Source organism: Stylophora pistillata, chromosome 5 (assembly GCF_964205215.1).
Source record: "Stylophora pistillata chromosome 5, jaStyPist1.2, whole genome shotgun sequence".
Lineage (NCBI taxonomy): Eukaryota > Metazoa > Cnidaria > Anthozoa > Scleractinia > Pocilloporidae > Stylophora > Stylophora pistillata.
In genome coordinates this window covers 8,780,831-8,804,128 of record NC_142523.1, presented here as the reverse complement: position 1 = coordinate 8,804,128, position 23,298 = coordinate 8,780,831, and the positions used below count along the sequence as shown (strand labels likewise).

Here is a 23,298-nt window from a genome sequence, read left to right as displayed (position 1 = left end):
CATTTTTCAAAGCGTTAGGTTCGAAAAGACCAAGAAAGAAAGGTTAGCGAAAGAAGGGCCATTTTGGTACCCATGGCTGTGCCGTGAACTTGGAGGTAATGAGCATCATTAGAAGTAAAATTGTTCATGGTAAGAACCATACGAATGAGGTCACAAAGTGTGACGGTAGGAATAGGGGTATTGGAGGAGGTACACAGAAAATGGTCACAAGCATTAATACCTTCGTTATGTGGGATATTGGTGTGGAGGGATGAAACATCAAGTGTAACTAGTAAAGAATTAGGGGGAAAATTACCAATGTAAAAAAGTTTGTTGAGGAAGTCATTGGTGTCTTTGATATAAGATGGTAGTTTGTGAACGAGTGGTTGGAGGTATTGGTCAACAAACTGGGATATCCGTTCAGTGGGGTTGCTATTGGATGAGACAATAGGGCGTCCTGAATTACCGGGTTTGTGTATTTTGGGTAAGATGTAAAATCGTCCTCGTCTTACGTCAGTCTGCAAGAGGTATTGTTTTGTTGTTTCGTTGATGATTTGGTCGTTATGCATCCTGTTAACATAAAAGGTAACACGTTTTTGTGTATCAGCAGTGATGTCGTTTGTCAAGCGTTTATAAAATATAGAGTCAAAAAGTTGTCTGTTGCATTCATAGATGTACCAGGTTGTCTCCATAACAACAGTACCAGAACCTTTGTCGGCGGGTTTTATAATTATGTCTTTACGTTCCTTAAGTGAGCGTATGGCTTATCGTTCTGTAGGAGTGAGATTGTCCCGGATTCTTTTAGGTTTGTGTATCAATAAGCTCGTGTTCACACCGCGAAAATGACTGATAAATGGAGTATGATTGGAGCCATGCGGTTTCTGTGCATTCGCGCGGTTTTTGCCAAACGGAACTATAGGTTTTATCTATTGTTCTACAACCAATCTTTTCAACCACCAAAACGCAACACCATCGACTACAGAAGTGCTATTACTTAACTCCTTTAATAATTAGCCTACTTAGTTAAAGATTACAATACGTACAGCACGCCAAAAGTTATTATGGTTGTGATGATTTAAACTATGAACAATTTTCAAATTTTAAAGAATTACTTCGATGTCAAAACTAGAAATTAAACTTAATAGGTTCTAGAGGAACCATACTCCGAGAAAAGTCCAACGTTCATTGCAATAAAGTCACAGACGATATTTTAAAATCCTGACAGCCAGTGACAGGGTCTAATTGTATATTACATAGACAAAGTTGAATAACATCTGCGCATGTCACATAGACGCCTATAAATCCATAGCAACAGTATGTATTTAACAATTATTCCACCCGCACTTGTTAGATATGAGATGATAGATAGCCAACGAGGCGCGTAGTGCCGAGTTAGCTATAATCATCCCATATCCAACAAGCGCGAGTGGAATAATTATTTTTGTATTAAAAACACCCCCACGATATTAGACAAATCTTGTCTTCTCTTCTTTTTAGCTCCCTTTTAATTTTAAGCCGACGCGTACGCTTATCATATTTGTAGATTATGGTATATTGGCTCATATATCATAATGGTTAAGTCCATAAAAAGTCTTGAATTGCATTATTCAACGATCCGGTTTTTAATAATAATTGATATGGCGCAATTTTTAAAAACAATTGAAAGGATTAATCCTTGATACTTCAAAACCACTTTTTTTAAAGCAAAATATGATAAAACTATCGCTGGGGACCGCCCAGCTGACGTGTCGAGATCAACGTAGCCGAACTTACTCCAAATGCATTTTGACGATCGAACTTCGATGATAGACCGGTTAATATCAGCAAGGGAGAAACTGTGGTGTGCAAACGATATTTTGTGCCCGTTTTGAGAGACATTTGAGGTGAAAGTTTGAAGCGTAATTTCTCTACTAGCGTCGTGATCTAGGGGGAAAACCACAGCGCGTTTCAATTTCTTAAATATTCTGCAATTTTTAGTCTAACGTTGCTATGGTTTCAAGAGTGAGCCTCAAAAGTTCTTGAGATTTGAATGGGTTTTTAGCTCTGCCTTTTACAGATCGGTTGCGGCACGTGTCAAACGCAACTGACTGCACTCTAATTGGCTCTTTAACTTGTAATGTTGATCGCTAGAAGTCTGGCTTACAGGGAAATTGTCTGTGGTTTCTTAAATTTTCTACATTACAATGCACCACTATTAGATGTTGCTTGACTTAATCTGTATAAGTATGCTGTAAACTGAAGTCTTGATATCTTTGTTTGAACTCTCAATTCCGATTTGATCTCCGCTGATCTACGAGTAACGAGCCTAACGCTTTAAAGAATTACGAATTTATGACTATTGAACTTTATGTGTTACTAATATTCAGTTCTGCTGTAAGTAGCTGAGCAAGTGCATTCTGAACAAATCTCATTTCATTATCTTCAGGGCCAAAGTTCTTGACATAAATCGACAATGCACGACCGTAACACCCTTTTGCTTCTTGGCTGAGACCGAGATAATTGTGCACAGCGCCCAGGCTTTTGTAAGTATCTGCCACCTTGACGTGTTCCGGACCGGATATTTCAAGGCGAATATCCAGTGCTCGCTCGTGACAGTCTTTTGCTTGCTCTAGGTCACCCAGCTGCCGGTGGACAATGCCCAGGTTATTGTAAGTCTTTGCGACATAAACATGCTCAGGTCCGAGCTTTTTCAGCTTAACATTCAGCGCTCGCTCGTGAAAGTCTTTTGCCTGCTTTAGGTCACCCAGCCACTCGTGGACAAGGCCCAGGTTATTGTAAGACGTTGCGACATCAACATGCTCAGGTCCGAGCTTTTTCAGCCAAACATCCAGCGCTCGCTCGTGTCAGTCTTTTGCCTGCTTTAGGTCACCCAGCTGCTTGTGGACTAGGCCCAGGTTATTGTAAGACGTTGCGACATCAACATGCTCAGGTCCGAGGTTTTTCAGCCGAACATCCAGCGCTCGCTCGTGAAATTCTTTTGCCTGCTTTAGGTCACCCAGCTGCTCGTGGACTAGGCCCAGGTTATTGTAAGACGTTGCGACATCAACATGCTCAGGTCCGAGCTTTTTCAGCTTAACATTCAGCGCTCGCTCGTGACAGTCTTTTGCCTGCTTTAGGTCACCCAGCCGCTCGTGGACAAGGCCCAGGTTATTATAAGACGTTGCGGCAGAAACATGCTCAGGTCCGAGCTTTTTCAGCTTAACATTCAGCGCTCGCTCGTGAAAGTCTTTTGCCTGCTTTAGGTCACCCAGCCGCTTGTGGACAAGGCCCAGGTTATTTTAAGACGTTGCGACAGAAACATGCTCAGGTCCGAGCTTTTTCAGCTTAACATTCAGCGCTCGCTCGTGAAAGTCTTTTGCCTGCTTTAGGTCACCCAGCCTCTCGTGGATAAGGCCCAGGATATTGTAAGACGTTGCGACATCAACATGCTCAGGTCCGAGCTTTTTCAGCCAAACATCCAGCGCTCGCTCGTGACAGTCTTTTGCCTGCTTCAGGTCACCCAGCTGCTTGTGGACTAGGCCCAGGTTATGGTAAGACGTTGCGACATCAACATGCTCAGGTCCGAGGTTTTTCAGCCGAACATCCAGGGCTCGCTTGTGAAAGTCTTTTGCCTGCTTTAGGTTACCCAGTTCGTCGTGGACATGGCCCAGGTAACTATGAGACGTTGCGACATCAACATGCTTAGGTCCGAGCTTTTTGAGCCAAACATCCAGGGCTCGCTCGTGAAATTCTTTTGCCTGCTTTAGGTCACCCAGTTGCTCGTGGACACAGCCCAGCTTATTATAAATATCTGTTTTTTGTAATTCATTACTTGGGTTTCTTAACTCGGCGATTGCTAGGACTGCTGTAAAGTAGCTTCTTGCAGCTGGATATTGAGAGTGGTCGCAGCACATATTTCCGAGAGTTCTAAAGACGTTAGAGTAGTCCTGCAAAGTCGATCCACCAATTTGAGCGACTTGCGATATTCCTTCTTTAGAAAAGAAGGGGTTGGCGTCTGTAATCACTTTTGCCAAATGAGGGACAATTTTCGTGCCAATGACTAGAGAATCTTGATCCTTAAATCTGGAGAGGGATAAAGCAGCTCCCGGTATGGATTTGATTTTCTCATCCTTTGTACATTTCTTTGTTACTGAATTAGCAACGTAATGGACGACTCCATGCACTCGAATGTACACACCGCTCTCCTCTTCGTCAAACAATAACAATGAGCATAAAGAAAGATCTAGAGAATGTGGAGAAACGGGCATTGTCAATCATTTGCCCGGGCCTGGCCTATAGAGAGGGTTTAGAGCTTTCAAATATTATGTCTATCAATGACTACATCGCTAGCTTATGTAAAAAGACCTTCCTCTCGATTGCTAATGACCCGGCCCATCGCTTACATAAAATGCTTCAATCGTCATCGTTCACCCACCTATCCAGATGATAAATAAGGACCGGTCCTTCAATCAAACTAGAAACTATGCATGTCAATCAAGTGTCCTGAGATAGTTTATTACCAAATAAAATACATTGCAGCCATAGGCTGAATTGCGTGCTTTTCACAATCTTTGATTATATAAGACTATATAAGACAACCAATTACAAAAATGCTAAGACTTAAATAAAATTACTAATATAACAACTATAACTAATATACAGTAGTGGAATAGCTAAAAAAGTAGGTTAGCACACGCGCACGTAGCCGGGATAAATGAAGATTTAAAACGATCAGTGTGAAAGCGCGGCATGTTAAAAACGCGCCGGTGCCTAGTATTTTAAGCTGAAAGATGTCTATCTGGCAGCAAATTATATAATTTGTGAGATGGATTTGAGACAGACAAAAACAGATCCGTACACAATTTAATGCGTCTCTCATAGAGCGAAGCTAAACCGTGCCTTTCTAGAGTCATGGTATGACAGTACTGGTGAAATGATGGATAATGCGCGTCTTTGAACCCTTTCAATGTCATCACTAAGATACGCAGGTAACGCATGATGGAATGTTTGTGCACAGTATTCCAGAACAGGACGTATAGTTGTACAATAAAAATTAATTATGTCATCCGCTGGAAGGCTGGCTCTCTTCAGGAGGACTAAAAAGTATAATCGTTTGTTTGGTCTTTTTATAACATCATTGATGTGGTTGTTCCACTTAAGGTTACACTGTGTTAATCTTTGGCTTTGGTTACGATACGTTGACGACACATTCACTGCCGTTCGACACGACAAAATTGACACATTCCACCACCACCTTAACGAACAAAACGCTGACATACAGTTTACCAGAGAAGTCGAAGAAAATGGCAAACTTCCTTTTCTAGACTGCCTGGTAAGCCACAACGACAACTCATTACAAACGACAGTTTACAGGATACCGACACACACCGAAAGATTACTGGACAAGTCTTCCTACAACCCTACATCACACAAAGCCACAACTATCAGAACTCTAACACGACGTGCACAACTAGTATGCAACTCGACGGACAGCTTATCCGACGATAACAAATACCTTCACCGTGTTTTACGAAGAACAACTACAACAACGACTTTATCCGACGAAACAAAACTGACAGAACACAGACGGGCGACGAGGAAAGGTGATGTCAGCAATCACATTGCTGAACACCATCGACTTACCAACCACAACATTGACTGGGACTCTGCGCAATGCCTAACCTACAGCACTGACTATTTTTAACGACTGACTCTGGAGAGCTGGTTTACTAACTTAGAACAGACTCCCCTAAACAGATGTCAACACTTACCCGCTCCATACAAACGACTCATTCACGACAAAACATCACAAACGACCGAAAAAGAACGACCTAACTTTACCGACAGATCGAAACAGACCAATCACGACCGACTTACGTCACTTGAGTCTTACAGCCAATAACATCACGGCAAAACCAACCGAACATTTCACGTGAGCTGGAATAAGAACATTCTACTGACAACAATCATTCACTTGACTCTGATGATGACTTCCGCACAGGTTGTCGAAACGTCAGTCACTACCACCGACAACAATCCTTCTCAGGACTACACTCACCCGGACGATCAGACTACACCTTCACATGTTACCCCCGGGTTCAAGCCATTTACTGCAAAGGAACTTAAGCAAAAAAAAAAATTAAATAAATAATAATAATGTGGCACTTTTACTAGCGCAATCTGTAAGGGTCTATACCCTCAAACAAAGGGAAAGGAATACTGTTCGTTACGATGGAGCTATTAGCTAAAGAACGGCTGCGAAGGAGACGTGGCATTTTCAGGCCAGCGGAGGCAAACACGAGACATGCGCGCAGGAGGATGCTGCGAACCACACGCGACAATCGTCTTTCGAGCTCTAAACGACCTCCCATAGTGCCAGGCTCTATTCACCTCAAACAAAAGGAGATTTGCTTTGTAGAGCATTACACAAATTCTCAAACCATTATCTTGGTTGATTGGGCATCGAATATAACAGAGCTTTTTTGGTGCTTATGGAAGCAAGGGCTTTTTAGGTTGGCAAGTAGTGGCGTAGCTAGGATGTCACACATTCGAATTCTGTGCTCCTTACGTAAACTGGCCTACACTGCTGCTTCATTTTGTGTATCAACAAGCTCGTGTTCACACCGCGAAAATGACAGACAAATGGAGTATGATTAGAGGCATGCGGATTCTGTGCATTCCTGCGGTTTTTGCCAAACGGAATTATAGGTTTTATCTATTGTTCTAACAACCAATCTTTTCAACCACCAAAACGCAACACCATCGACTGCAGAAGTGCCATTACTTAACTCCTTTAATAATTAGCCTACTTAGTTGAAGATTACAATACGTACAGCACGCCAAAAGTTACTATAGTTGTGATGATTTAAACTATGAACAATTTTCAAATTTTAAAGGATTACTTCGATGTCAAAACTAGAAATTAAACTTAATAGGTTCTAGAGGAACCATACTCTGAGAAAGGTCCAACGCTTATTGCAATAAAGTCACAGACGATATTTTAAAATCCTGACAGCCAGTGTCTGTGTGTCTGTGTGTCTTTATTGTTCAAAAGATAAAATTACATATCTTATGTTACATCTAATACAGGAAGTACACTTTCACAAAGCTACATTATACTTAAAAACAATTCTATTAAAAAATGTATTCTTAAAACGGTTTGTGCGAATAGCGGGCATGACAGGGGATTTATTTCTCAAATTATACTTCGTGATCTTGGTCTCAGGGAAGTAGGCTCTAAGAGGATGGCTCAGGATAGTTGAAACCTTGCGACAAATTTTGTGATCTTGCGTTTTAAGTAAGTCACCTATCACTAATTTCTTAGATATGTATTTACGTTTAAAACAACGATCTAAAAACTGCTGGGCTATAGTTAGCTCTGACTCAGAGGCCCCATGCACAGATAGAGCATAAGTGATATTAGGTAGGACAATGGAATTAAATAAAACATCTACTTCTGTTTGGCTACATCCTTCCTTGCGGAGGCATCTGATAACGTATAACCCTTTATTAGCTCTACCTAACTTTTCTTTTAGGTGAGTACTGAATTTGCAGTTCGGCTGAAACGTGAGACCAAGAATGGTTATTGTACTAGTCTGAGGTATGCCAAAAATACTTTTGTAGGCCTCGGCAGTGTGACCTTTTTTATACATAATAAGCTCTTTACATTTAGTAGAATTTGAATTCATTCTATTTTGGCTTGCCCACTGTAAAAACTGATTTATTAAGTCTACAGAGTGATCTTTATAATAATATACCGGAGCAATAATCGTACAGTCATCAGCGTATTTGAAACCAAGTGTCTCGTTCCCTAATTTAATTTCCAGATCGTTAAGAAATATATTGAACAAATAAGGTCCTGAAACACTACCCTGGGTTGTGCCCTTGTTAACTGTTTTCCAATTACAGACATGATTCCCGAAAATAACTCTTTGTTTTCTATCTCGCAAAAAACCTAACCACCAGTTTATGATATACGGGTTAAGTGGTAGACTCTTAAGTTTCTCAGCAAGGAGTTGATGGCTCACAGAGTCAAAGGCCTTACTGAAATCCATCGCGAACATCCGCACTGCCTTGCACTTGGGATCATCAAGAAACTTGCAGATCTTATTCTGTATAAGTAGCAGAGCATCTGTGCAGCTCCCTCCTTCTCTATACGCGAATTGACTATTCAACAACTGTTCTTCTACCGGCCTTTGGGCGTGAATCTTATAGACTGCCTTTTCCAGGGCTCTTGCTATTACAGGGGTTACGTTGATCCCCCGGAAGTCCCCTCTTGCCACTGGAACATCAACTTTTGGCAGTGGGTTTATACTTGCCCTTTTCCACGATCTAGGCCATTGGTGCGTAGCGAGAGACAAATTCCATAGCTTAGTAATGATTGGAGTGAGGATCTCCGCATGGTCTTTCCACACCCAATACGGAATTTGGTCAGGACCAGTTGCAGTCTTCTTTAGAGTACTCAGTGAGTTCCATACATATCGTTCACTAATTTCCGGGACTTTCACCTCAGGACCAATTTCAAGTAACGCGGGCTCAACGTAATCGCCATCCGTACACAGGTCGCCGAAATACTCGTTCAAATCTTGAGCGGTCTCTCTATCCAGCGAAACGTTTGTGGACCGCCGGCGTTGAGATATCAAGTCTACGTTTTTCCACCATTCTCTGCTCCCCATTTTGCCCTCCAGAAGCATCCTTCTGTTTTCGCCAATAACCCTCAACACATTTCTACTAAGCTCTCTATGCTTATTAGTACGTAAAACAGAGATGCGAGACTTGCTACGTAGCATGTATTTAACTAGCGGTGTCATCCAACTTGGATCACGGGACGAAAGGGAAACCGTTCGTAAAGGCATGCACCAGTTAATATTTGCCAGGATCTTCAATTCTAAGATGTTCACAGCTGTTTCGATACTATCCGCCTCCAAAACATCATCCCAGCATTCTGATGCGAGGGCAAGGTAAAGAGCTTGCTTCCTATGCTCACGACAATCCCTAAATTGCACTTTCTTACGAATAGGCTTGAGTTTCTTGCCCGCTGGAACTATAAATCCAATGTGATCCGTCTTAATCAGCATCTTTATAGATAAAGCTTTTCCGAAGAGCTCTGGCCTATCTGTAAGACAATTATCCAAAAATGAATCCCCTCGTGTTGGAAAATCCACTAAAGCAGTCCAACCAGTAATGCGTTTAAGTCTCCTGAGATCAAGGTGATTAAGATCGCCACCGCAAACAATAGTAGCGTTTGGGTGATTATCCAGCATTGTGTCAAAGACATTAAGAAGATAATCCATTAAATCGCATTGCTGGTATGATGTCTTCGGGGGGTGATAAAGACCAGATAAAAGAATGTAATTCCCACTTGGCAGCAACACAGTCAGGCAAATAAACTCGTATAAATTAGAACGATAAACATCAATAACTGAAAGATTACTCCTTGTATAGATAGCAACACCTCCCCCATTCCTTAGATCGCATCCAGACCAATTCCTATCCCTTCTGAAGATATTATAACCCGAGATATTGACCACCGTATCGGGTACCTCAATTTTTAAATGAGTTTCCGACACAACACAAGCATCGATGTCATTATTTCTTAAGTCGGCCTCCAGAGCCACAACCGCTCGCACCCGACTAGTTGTTTTCCCCAAACTACAGAAGTTAATAAACAAAAGTTTAGGGACAGCAAGCTGACCAGAACTAACAGAGGTGTGTTCGCGGGACACCACTTGTTTTGGTACACTGACGAGATTGCTAGGGTTTCGTCGTTTTTCAACCCGCAGTCGGGGAATAGCAAACCCACTTTCCGCCCTTCGTCCAATGACGACAGAAATATTCTGAATAGATCTCTCCTTCACATGCTGAACATTTTTTCTCAAACCTCCCCGATTACCACGAAACCTGAGCAGCTGTAGTTTCTTAAGCGTCTCTAAGAGAGGGCTCGAAGGTTTACCAGATTTCTTTCTCAAACCGAGTAAATAGTTTCTTCCATAACATGGAATCTTACTTTCGTCCGACCAGGTTTGCTTTCGTAGATCATAGCTCTTCTCTGAAGAAATAGGACCAGGGTTCGTCTCCACATCCATAAAAACTGTAATGTCTATCGTTAACAGGGAGCAATCCGTCGCCGCAAGCAGTATATAACCATGTTTAACCCATTTCATGATAGGCCTTCGAAGTCTATCATGGCGGTGCACTCTTGTTGAGTAGCACTTACGAGCTGAGAAGGAAATTCCAAAGACGTCGCAACCAACCGAACTTTTTCCTCTCCAAATAGGCTTGAGAGAGTCAAAGTCTTCATCCAAGTATATATTGTAATAAAATTGAAGCTTAAAGTTGATTAAAATAGCTAATAGAAGAGGAGCCAATATCCTCGTGGCCGCCATACTCGGCGCCTGCGTAATCCCCAATCTGAACATCCAGCGCTCGCTCGTGAAAGTCTTTTGCCTCTTTTAGGTCTCCCAGCTGTCAGTGAGACAAGGGCCAGGTTGTTATAAGACGCTGCGACATCAACATGCTCAGGTCCGAGCTTTTTTATCCGAACATCCAGGGCTCGCTCGTGACAGTCTTTTGCCTGCTTTAGGTCACCCAGCTGCCAGTGGACAAGGCCCAGGTTATTATAAGACGTTGCGACATCAACATGCTCAGGTCCGAGCTTTTTCAGCTGAATATCCAGTGCTCGCTCGTAACAGTCCTTTGCCTGATTTAGGTCACCCTGCTGCCAGTGGACAAGGCCCAAGTTATTGTAAGACGCGGCGACATCAACATGCTCAGGTCCGAGCTTTTTGAGGGAAACATCCAGGGCTCGCTCGAGACAATCTTTTGCCTGCTTTAGGTCACCCAGCTCCTTGTGGACAAGGCCCAGGTTATCATAACACCTTGCGACATGAACATGCTCAGGTCCGAGCTTTCTCAGCCAAACATCCAGCGCTCGCTCGAAATGGTCTTTTGCCTGCTTTAGGTCACCCAGCTGCTTGTGGACAAGGCCCAGGTTATTATAAGACGCTGCGACATGAACATGCTCAGGTCCGAGCTTTTTCAGCCGAAAATCCAGGGCTCGCTCGTGAAAGTCTATTGCCTGCTTTAGGTCACCCAGCTGCTTGTGGACAACGCCCAGGTGACTATAAGACGATGCGACATGAACATGTTCAGGTCCGAGCTTTTTCAGCCGTACATCCAGGGCTCGCTCGTGAAAGTCTTTTGCCTGCTTTAGGTCACCCAGCTTCTGGTGGACAGTGGCCAGGTTATTATAAGACGTTGCGACATCAACATGCTCAGGTCCGAGCTTTTTCAGCCGAAAATCCAGGGCTCGCTCGTGAAAGTCTATTGCCTGCTTTAGGTGACCCAGCTGCTCGTGGACAACGCCCAGGTTACTATAAGACGATGCGACATGAACATGCTCAGGTCCAAGCCTTTTCAGCCGAACATCCAGGGCTCGCTTGTGAAAGTCTTTTGCCTGCTTTAGGTCACCCAGCTCCTGGTGGACAGTGGCCAGGTTATTAAAAGACGCTGCGACATCAATATGCTCAGGTCCAAGCTTTTTCAGCCGAACATCCAGGGCTCGCTCCTGAAAGTCTATTGCCTGCTTTAGGTCACCCAGATGCTCGTGGACAACGCCCAGGTTATCATAAGACGATGCGACATCAACATGCTCAGGTCCGAGATTTTTCAGCCGAACATCCAGGGCTCGCTCGTGAAAGTCTTTTGCCTGCTTTAGGTCACCCAGCTCCTGGTGGACAGCGGCCAGGTTATTATAAGACGCAGCGACATCAACATGCTCAGGTCCGAGCTTTTTCAGCCGAACATTCAGGGCTCGCTCGTGAAAGTCTTTTGCCTGCTTTAGGTCACCCAAATACTCGTGGACAACGCCCAGGTTATTATAAGACGTTGCGACATCAACATGCTCAGGTCCGAGCTTTTTCAGCCGAACATTCAGCGCTCGCTCGAGACAGTCTTTTGCCTGCTTTAGGTCACCCAGCTGCTCTTGGACTAGGCCCAGGTTATTATAAGACGTTGCGACATAAACATGCTCAGGTCCGAGCTTTTTCAGCCAAACATCGAGGGCTCGCTCGTGAAAGTCTTTTGCCTTCTTTAGGTCACCCAGCTCCTGGTGGTTAGTGGCCAGGTTATAATAAGACGTTGCGACATCAACATGCTCAGGTCCGAGCTTTTTCAGCCGAACATCCAGGGCTCGCTCCTGAAAGTCTATTGCCTGCTTTAGGTCACCCAGCTGCTTGTGGACAACGCCCAGGTTATTATAAGACGATGCGACATGATAATGCTCAGGTCCGAGCCTTTTAAGGCAAACATCCAGTGCTTGCTCGTGACAATCTCTTGCCTGCTTTAGGTCACCCAGCTGCGCGTGGACACCCCCCAGGTTATTATACGACGCAGCGACATCAACATGCTCAGGTCCGACCATTTTCAGCCGAACATCCAGGGCTCGCTCGAGACAATCTTTTGCCTGCTTTAGGTCACCCAGCTCCTTATGGACAACGCCCAGGTTATCATACGACTCAGCGACATCAACATGCTCAGGTCCGAGCTTTTTAAGGCAAACATCCAGCGCTTGCTCGTGACAATCTTTTGCCTGCTTTAGGTCGCCCAGCTGCTTGTGAACAAGGCCCAGGTTATTACAAGACGTTGCGACATGAACATGCTCAGGTCCGAGCTTTTTCAGCCGAACATCCAGGGCTCGCTCGAGACAATCTTTTGCCTGCTTTAGGTCACCCAGCTCCTTGTGGACAAGGCCCAGGTTATCATAACACCTTGCGACATGAACATGCTCAGGTCCGAGCTTTCTCAGCCAAACATCCAGCGCTCGCTCGAAATGGTCTTTTGCCTGCTTTAGGTCACCCAGCTGCTTGTGGACAAGGCCCAGGTTATTATAAGACGCTGCGACATCAACATGCTCAGGTCCGAGCTTTCTCAGCCAAACATTCAGCGCTCGCTCGAAATGGTCTTTTGCCTGCTTTAGGTCACCCAGCTGCAGGTGGACAATGCCCAGGTCATTATAAATACATGCTTTTTGTAATTCATTACTTGGGTTTCTTAACTCGGCGATTGCTAGGACTACTGTAAAGTAGCTTCTTGCAGCTGGATATTGAGAGTGGTCGCGGCACATATTTCCGAGAGTTGTAAAGACGTTAGAATAGTCCTGCAAAGTCGATCCACCAATTTGAGCGACTTGCGATATTCCTTCTTTAGAAAAGAAGGGGTTGGCGTCTGTAATCATTTTTGCCAAATGAGGGACAATTTTCGTGCCAATGACTTGAGAATCTTGATCCTCAAATCTGGAGAGGGATAAAGCAGCTCCCAGTATGGATTTGATTTTCTCATCCTTTGTACATTTCTTTGTTACTGAATTAGCAACGTAATGGACGACTCCATGCACTCGAATGTACACACCGCTCTCCTCTTCGTCAAACAATAACAATGGGCATCGCTTTATCTTTACGCCAATTGCATCTTTATCTTCATATTCCTTTTCCATTTCCATAATGTACTCGACAACAATATCTTTTAATATTGGTTGTGGCGCACAGAGAGAGAGAAAAGTGAACAAGTGCTTTATAACTCTGTCGGAACTAATTTCCTTTTCCAAGGCGAGTGTTATTGCTGTGGTCATTGTTTTTGGGTAACTTGGGTTTGTCTCGGCTAGAATGTTCTCAGTTGTGCGTCGCTGTCCTTTTTCAAGTTTTTTTAGATAGTCGGTCCAGCCGAAGTTTGGAGCTATTTTACCTTCCCGAACTTGTCTTACATAGACGGCGGCGCCGGCCAAAGCAAGTGGCAGGTAGTCCAGATACCGTGCAATTTCTTTTTCCATCTTATCATCAGTGACACCAGAAAGGAGCCTTAACAAAGAGCTGGCATCGTCAGGATGCATCCCTTCACTTACTGATATTTGCTGAATGGAAGAACTTGTCAAAGGAATAGACGCGGTGTCTTGCGTTGTTATCAATAACTGGCCCCTCATCCATTGCTGGCTTGCTAAATCTGTCAAATAAGTATATACCTGGGACAGATTAGTGACATTGTCAACTACCAGTAACCACGAAGTGTAAAGCCCAATTTTTGCGCTTATCAGGGTCTTGAGACTTGCAATTTTCTTGTCTGTGTTCAGATCTTTGGAATTATAAGTGTCTGTAACTGAGTAATCCGGACATTTACAGTTTCGAGCGAAAGAGACATACGATTCCAAAAGTGTCTCTGAATTTTCTGCATTAAGCGTCATAACAAATGAAATCCCAGAGGGAGTCTCTTTGCTTTCGTCGAAAAATTGCTTGGCTACTAGTCGAGCCAGCTGAGATTTTCCACTTCCAGGGTTTCCTGATAAGTACAAGGTGCTTAAGCTCTGATTGTTGGAGCTTTTGAGTGCTTTGAGATGTTGTATGATTTTACCAACATCAGATTCGCGAGGGGAGACGTCATGTGCAGGTTCAGGGGGGAGAATGCAAAATGGGGGGACTTTGGTTTGCAGCTGTTCTTCAAGCGTCTGCCGCTGATTCTCTGTTTTTTCAAGTTCCTTGTCTTTTTCTTCAAGTCTTGTTTCTTTTTCAACAAGTTCCTTTTTTTGTTCTTGAATTTTTGTCTCCTTATTTTGAACCTCCTGTTGAAGGTCGTTAACTTTCCTCAGAACATTTCTTAACTCTTCCGTTGGGAAACTTGTCTGTTTTTGGACTTCAAGGATTTGTAGAATGGGAAGACGGAGCGACAGAAATGCAGTAGTTACCTTTGAAATCGCAATTTGAAAATCTTTGCTGGAAAGGTGGCCTCGTGACATGTGCGCAAATTCTTCATTGCGAAAATTTCTGAGAACATCCACATTAGACCGAACAGCTGGAGGGAGACCGCGGATGCAATCGGAATGAAGAATGGCATAAAACAGCATACTACAATCCCATTCCGCTCTGTCACCATTGACCATAGTTTTCAAGAGACGGGCGTTTCTACTTCTGTTTCGTGGGGATTCATGGCTCTTAAAGTCCATTCCATTTTTCGGCTGGTCCTTCCATTCTCCCAGAGTTGCCTTGTAGCGATTGTCCCATTCTTGTTTGAAGATTGTTCGAAGGCCTTCAGCTAGTACATCGGTGACAATGTAACAGATCCTGTAGTAATTTAATTGCTCCTCAGTATATTCCATTGGGGCGGCCATATTCAATCAGACCCTTTCAAAAGCAATCTCTCCATTAGTTAAGTCAGTTAATTGTAACAGTTTGTTTATCTTTTCTACTGAAGGACTAACAACTTTTAAACTTGTCGAAACATTTACTACGATTATAAGTTGAGTGAGACACGGACAAAGTTTGGGGACGGGGATTTGACAGTAAAGTTGTGTGGGGCAAATTTCTTCGTTTGGTAACCAAATCTCAAGAGCTGTACGTCGCCAACTGTCAAACTTGGAAGAGAGTCTCAATGGGGTTAACTGTCAACCGTCAAATGGCCAAAATATTAACCGTCAACCGTCAAAAATTCAATATTTTTATCGTCAACCGTCAAATAAGCAAGCAAATGTTAGCCGTTAAATGTCTTAGACATCCTTTATTAAGAACTAAATGATTGCCTTAACTGAGCTAAATTTATGTTGTTTATAGATAAAAGTTTTGATATATCACAAAAATACATTTAGGTAAGTCTTTTAACTCCTGGTCAGCGACCGAACTGACTTCCCGAGTCGTAAAACGTTAGTCATTTATAAAAAATATATGTGTTACAAATTAACAGTTCTTTTCAAACACTTCATTATGAAAAATTACGGCCAATTATGCGCGTTTAGTTCGTTTTATAAACGACATTCCAAAAAATTAACCGTCAACCGTTAAAATGGTTTATTTTTAACCGTCAGCCGTTAACGTGAAGCCCCCCTCCCCCGCCCCATTCAGACCCTCTTGGAAGGTCGGCAAAAGAAGTCAAACGACCTTTCAAAAACAACAAAAAAAAGTCAAACGACATTTCAAAAACAACAAAAACAAAGACAAGATTTTAACCTCAAAACTTGCTTGCCAAACTTTCGTCACTTCTCACTCAACTGAAAATGGTAGTATGCATTTGTTAACTGGTAAGTTTGTGCTCACCCTTTATACTCTATCACCTCCAACGGAGTATAAAAGGGGGGAGGGGAGGGAAGGGGGACTGTAAAAAATTCACCGCCACGGCTTTATTGGGGGATAAAGTAAATTGTAATGTGATACGATATGGTCATTTTCACAATCCCACACAGATCAAAGGTTTCCTCCGACCCATCGTGAAAAGAAGAACGCTTTGGAAACACACAATTTTAAAGAGAATTTAAGAAGCCCTTCTGGCTCTGCATCTCGTACAACAACAACAAAGGTCGAGGCCGCGCGAAACAACATGCCCCTTAGCGACCTGATGCTGGCTCGGCCAATCCCAGCGTTCATTTAGACGCAGTATTAGCTTAGTAATTAGTGGAAACTCATTACGACTGATTCATTTAATGCATCAGCATTCTTCAATTGACGTTAATCCAATACGATTCACATTTCCTAGAATGTTCAAATTCAAATTTGAAAAAAATCCAAACAAAAGTTTAGGAAAAAGGTAGGAAAAAGCTTTTAAGAGAAATTGAAGTCGTCACATAAAACACAATGGTTCATCGTTCGTTTCTTCCGTTTCCGCATCAGTGATTATAGCGACACCGTTATCATTAATATCTAATTTGCGAAATTGTCTTGAAAAACAGTAAATAGTAACCGATACTGGCGAGAAACCTTTCTCTCACAAAAAGATAACGTCACATATTAAGGTCATGTTTAGACGCCAAATATATACCTAGACTTTCACTCAACAAAACGAGCACTGTGATTGGTTGATTCTTGGTCAAAGTGCCTCTGACTAAACACAAATGTTTCCCGACCGAGATACAAATGCACAGTTGTTGCTCGCGCGCCGAATACAACAGCATGTTTTTGTCATATGATTTTATAAGGGAAAGTCTAAATATGTAACAAAGCACTTAATGTATCGTCTCTTGGAAAACTAGTTAGTTTTTTTTCCCCTCGAGTCTTGATGTTTCCCGAGATGAAGTCGAGGGAAACATCAGGACTCTCGGGGAAACAAAGCTACCTGTTTCCCTCGGGACAATACATTAAGTGTTTAATGTAGACCTGTTTATACTGGCGCCGATATTAAGTAGTGTCCCAAAGCAGTTCTCTCAACGATTCCAGGAAAACTGCTTTCTAAATCCTTAAAAGAATTGCTTTTGCCTCAGCACAAAAGCCTTTCCATCAGAGTCCAAATCAGTCGTTCGAGAGTCGTGAAAAAATAGTGAAAAAGATGCCTGGGGCGAATTTTCAGTACAGCATAAGAACTATTGAAGAAGCTGTTCTTAACCGTGTAGATATCAGTTGATCCTTTCATTCCGAAAATCTCATTAGTAGGGAGAATTTGTCATTGAATCAACTAATAGTCCCCTAAATGACCATAACGTGTCTGCCTGATAGCGTATTGATATTGTAGGGAAAAATTCTGTCTTTGTCACTCATGGGAGTTAAATGGTTAAAAAGCCCTTCACTCTAATTGACAAGCACGGAAACAAAAAAAAATTTACCTTAAATATCCACTAGAAGTGAAACCGCGAAATCCAACAAGGTGATCAGCATATAACACAGCTGAAATAAAAAGCCAGCGAGGTTGAACGCTTCAACAGAAATTCCTAGAAAGAAATGACCCAGGGTTTTAAATTTCGAGTCACGATTTCTTACTTTAAAAATGTTATGAGTTGTAAACATTGCACACGAGTAACAGATTGTAGCGAATTGCCAGCGGTCGGAAATTGCAAGGGGTCGGGCATTAAGCATTGAGTATCGAGTCGTTCATCCAGTTTTAAACTTTTAACTGTCTCATTGACACTTGTATAAAGCACTGAACGCTGCATAACTTTAACAGTGCAAGATAGCTCTATATTTTACCAATCAAACCACCTGAATGACCATTTGACTCAATGATGTCAATTTCTTACTCGGTATCGTATCGATTCGGAAAATCCGTATCGGCCCATCCTTAGCGCCGTGCATTAAAGGAAAACGACGAAGACACAAAGCAAGCTCATGGAGTGATATTGTGGCACGACTGACAAATTAAGCAACATTTTAAAAATTATCTACAAGTAACAATTAACGCAACAGTTGAGAGGCCAAGAAAATATTTTCTAGGTGGAAGTGATTTCGAAGACCACCCTTCTTATGAAAATAGCTAGTATGCAGAAATAGGGAACATTCTTGCTTGGGTTGGTATTTAAGGACGTGACAATTTAAGAATATTTAAGATTACTTATGGAGGAAAGACACAGAGAACGCAGCAAATAAATCAGCAAAATTAATTAACTTAAGGATCATGAAACCATAAAATTCGTAGATGTGTTGGCCATATCATATGTGTTGGCCATATCAGTCCGAAGCGGCTAAATCAGCGTTTAATTTTCCCTTGGGGTACTCCGGTGACAATTTACCTGTCGTGTGCAAACATGCGCTACCTACTCTTCCAAAATAGCTAAATTGTGATGCCAAAAATTTTTTTTCCGATTAGTCACGAACTTTTTCGCGTTGCTTCGGTCAGAGTCCCTCAACGCTACAAAGAACAAAAGGACTATTGTTTACTACTTAATGTGTGAAATTGAGCCGGAACAATAGACCATTTCTTGATACGTGCTTCTTCCGCGTTGCGCTTTCGTTTTCGAAGAGAGGCGCAGTCGGCTGTTAAGACTTGCGACTATCAACACACAAATTCCTTCAGACAATTCTTAAAACTTTAACTCAAACGTTGAAGTTTTCTCACGCGTCATTCGTGTTCCTGAACTTAAGGAAAGAGTGTTTCATTACCACAAGTCTCACATGAACACTTCATTATTTTAAAGCATAAAAAACCTGCCGGGCTACTCAGTTTTTAAACCGTCACTTAACAAACCACGATTCTTTTTAAGGAGCAGAGCACTTTTATCTCGTGATTAAGTAGCGTAACGTCAATTGTAACAAATAACAGATTGCACCAGTAGTAAGTACTAGTCGAGTCCCTTCGTGCGTGCAAAGATCAGCTTAGGACCAATCAAAACAGCCTCTACTCTAGCTGTTAAACATAGAAACAATTGACTAACCTCTCCACCAAAAGAAAAACTACAAAATCCAACCAGATAATCAGCACATACGATGGATGAAATGAAAAACCATCGAGGTTGAACACTAAACAAGAAATTCCTAGAAAGAAATGACGCCAGGTTTATATTTCGGGTCAAGATTTCCTATTTCTACAGTGTTATGAAGTGATAATGAGTTTTTCCGCTTTTTTTGAAAAATTAGCGGAAAAATATGCTCTCGTCGGTATGAACTATCGATACTAACGTCGAAAAACGGAATCTTCCATTGTAACCGACAGTCAGTTGAGAACAGTGAGCATAATAAGTCCAAAGAAAAAAAGTATGAACTTAACTTTTGTCCAATCCTTTTTTTTTCCAAAACGTCAGTATGGTCAGCTGGTAAAGAACAATATGCTTAAGAGTTTTAAGACAGCAACAAATCTGTTGGCTTTATCATTTGCAGTTCGGATCGAACAGACGAGCAGGAAGACAACCACATTATTATTAGTAAGTTGTCAAAATTGTTCGAACGTTCCCTTCGATGAATTTCTTAACACTTTATGAGAATTCATGAAACATACCGAGGCCAAGAAGTTTCAAAAACTTATGAGGCAAGCTCCTAATTTTTACTGAACAGAAGAAAAGTGGTTCAATTCTGAAATCATCGACGGAAACGCGAAGGAGAACCAAATATTTCGAAAGCAGCGAGACGTGTTCATCTCGTAATGTCCTCTACGATGCTTCTATTTCCACAACGTCAAGTAATTAGGAGAAGATGGTTCATACAATAGATCGCTTTAACTCACATGATTACCAGCTATACAAATTTATTGAAACACAAAAGAGAAATTTGCAGCAAGTACAAGCGTAGGTGGATAGGGATGAAATAGGGACACAGCGCGTGTGATGCTAAGTACAAAAAAGGAGCTGGAGCGAGACAAAAAAAGTTAAAAATTCCACTAATTCTTGTTTCAAACAAATCCAGATTAGCTTCTCATGAAATGGGTTTGCCAGTTTACGAGAGTAAGCTGTAACATTTCAGGTTTCTTTGTCATCACTAGAATGTTCGAGTTTGAAACGAAAAAGAAAAAAAAGATTTGAACTAAACTTCATTTGCACAAGTTCACGGATAATCTTTATTTGTACTTGCATTTATACTTACTCTGAGTAAAAAAGTTATAAAATTGAAAGAAATTATTAGAAATAAAATTGGAGTACTAGCAGCCTGGAATAACGATGGGGGCTAGCGGAGCCAGGCAGCTAGTTAAAATCAGCATTAAATAAAAATTAAAATACAGGCCAGAAAGAAGATTGAAGCACAAATGCACACACACACACAAGAAGAAAGAAAAGAGAAACGGAGTTTATAAGATATGAAGGAAGTCTAAGATAGTTAGAGTTATTTATGAATACTAAACACTAATATATAAGAAGAGCACAATGTCTATGGCAAATAGTAACAGCTAAATAATTATAAACCACAAAATAAAGAAGCACTTAGAAAGGTTACAGAAATTAACAGGAGACTAGATTACAGTAAATCGGAAAACAATACACTGCTAATAAGTACACAGGTTTCTAATAAGTACTTATTAAGTAGCTAATAGTCTTTAACTAGATCGCATTTTACTGACTCCTTGAAGTTTGAGATTGATAAGGTTTTCAAATTTTTTCTTATCGAGTTCCATACTTTGGGGCTCTTAAACCTTAAATTAAATATTCCATAATTTGTTGTTACTTTAGGTATAGCCGGTAGGACAAATTCGAGGCACTTCTAGTTTTGTAGTTATGTTTTTTATTTACTAGAGTGAAAAATGTATCAAACACAGATGGTAGACGTCTATTGTAAAATTTATACATAAAGGCTGCAGTATTAACGAAGACAAGGTGAGGCAGTTTAACAATATTTAAGCGCTTAAATATTGGACTAGAATTAATGCTCATGGAAATTAGAAAAAGTTATCACTCTCATTGCTCTCTTTTGTAAGATAAACAAAGGCTGGGTAGTCGAAGAATATTAGTGTTACCCCACGAGATTAAACTCTGGATTAAAAAGGCATGTATTAATTAAAGCATAATATAGTTTAATCAAAATGTCTAAATTCACATGATAACGAAGTTTAGAAAGAATTCCTATATTTCGCTTGATCTTAAAGCAATATAGCTTAGTTGACTTTTCCATGATAAATGAGAATCAATTACAATACCTAGATATTTTATTGAAGACTCTTGGTTTAGGTTCATTCCATTTAAAGATGGAGGTTGACATGAAAGGGTAACTTTGTTTGTGGAGGGTGAAAGATGATAAAATTTGACTTGTCAATATTAAGTGAAAGTTTGTTAGCACTTAACTAAGTATGAATATTTACTAGTTCATTATTTACTTTGGATTCAAGGATCTTAAGATTTTTATGTTTATAAAATAGATTGGCATCATCTGCAAATACATGAAAATCTAGAATTTCAGAGCAGTTACTAAAATCATTGATAGCGATAAGAAATAATGAGGGGCGCAGAACTGAACCTTGAGGAACACCACAAGAGACATATTGCAGTTCAGACTTAGTTTGCCCCAAGGAAACATATTAATATCTGTTGGCAAGATGAGAGATGAACCAGTCTTTGGTTACTCCACGAATGCCATATAGTAGTCTAGTTTTTCAATCAAGATATTATGATTTACAGTATCAAAAGCTATACTGAAATCCAAGAATATACCACAAGAAAATTCCTGGCAGTCAATTGCATGAGAAGTCAATGATACTTATGTAATAGCATGATCAGTTCAGTGATTTGCACTGAAGCCAAACTGCTCGCAATAAATTAATTTATTCTTGTCCAAGAAATCTAATATTCTCTTGTGCATTTGCTTTTCTAGCAGTTTATTGAATATTGAGAGAGTAGAAATGGGATGATAATTATTTAAACTTGCTTGCCCACCCTTTTTGAAAACAGGGGTAACTTTAGCTATTTTAAATAGATCTGGGACAATTCCAGTGGAAAAGGAGACATTAAATATAATTTTTAGAGGTGTAGATATAACTTGTTTGGTAATTTTTAAAATGGCAACTGGTATACTGTAAGGTCCTGTAAACTTATTGACATTTAGCCACGTAATTTCATTTTCATTTATAACTGCTGGTGTGGGAAACAGAAAGAAACTGTCATTGGGTGGAACTGCAAGATACTGAAGAGGCGATTTGTTTACAGTAGGAATCTTCTTTGTCATATTACGTCCAATATTAGCAAAAAAACTGTTAAAAGCATCTGTCAATTAGACTTTGAAGCATTAATTTCAACATCTTCAACAAGTAATTTAGTGGGAGTAGAGCCAGATCTGGATTTAAGATTAATAAGTTGTCTTATCCACTTCCAGATTTCCTTAGAATCAGTCATATTAGTATAGAAATAGTAATTATAATAATATTTTTTAGATACTTTTCATACTTAGGTGATTAATTTTATTTCTCAGTATAGAGTTTGAATTTAGTTTGATAATAAGCAGACTTATAAATAGTTGAAATGTATCTTTTAAAAAGTTTGTTTTTTATATTGATTGAGACCCTTTAAAAGCGTCTAAAGCAGGGGTTATCCATGGCTTAGATTTCATTCTCAATTCACGTTTAGAGAGTTGTATAAGAGGGATATGAACATCAACTATATCAGAGACGGCTGGTGTAGAAAGAATTAAATATATTATTAGGATCGGGATTAGCACTGGCATGCAGCACACCTTCTCAATCAACTGAATGGATGTCTTGAATTAAAGCAGATTTATCAAAATTAGAATAATCTCTTTTGTAGATCTTAACCTTGTTAGGCAAAGAGATTAATTTTTTGATAATAAGGAAACTAGGTAAATGATCAGTAAGATCATAAATAATATTCCCACTTAAGGTGAGGTGTTCCCAAGAATTAAAGAAAATGTTGTCAATTAAAGTTCGGAGTGGTCATTGATTCGAGTAGGTTGTGAAATATGTGGTTGATATTTGAAGGGCCCCAAGTATTTAAGAAATTATCTGTATCAGGGTGAGAATCTAGTTTAAGCAGGTCAAGATTAAAGTCTCCTAAGATGATGCAGAATTTATTTTCCCTATCAATGAAAGCAAATGAAAGCAAAATGAATATCCTGGCATTCTTAATGTATGCGCGCCGAAGTATGGCTGCCACGTTTGATGTTCTGCGGAAATTTTTAATTTTACTCGGATTTCAGTCAATTTTTTTATCAGTTTGGTTACACGATGGTCGCA

General features: G+C 40.8%; 1 pseudogene; it reads right to left on the bottom strand.

Annotated features, from left to right (window-relative positions):
• Positions 1-1,045: 1,045 nt before the first annotated feature.
• Positions 1,046-15,829, bottom strand: LOC148730109 (uncharacterized; annotated as a pseudogene).
• Positions 15,830-23,298: the final 7,469 nt, after the last annotated feature.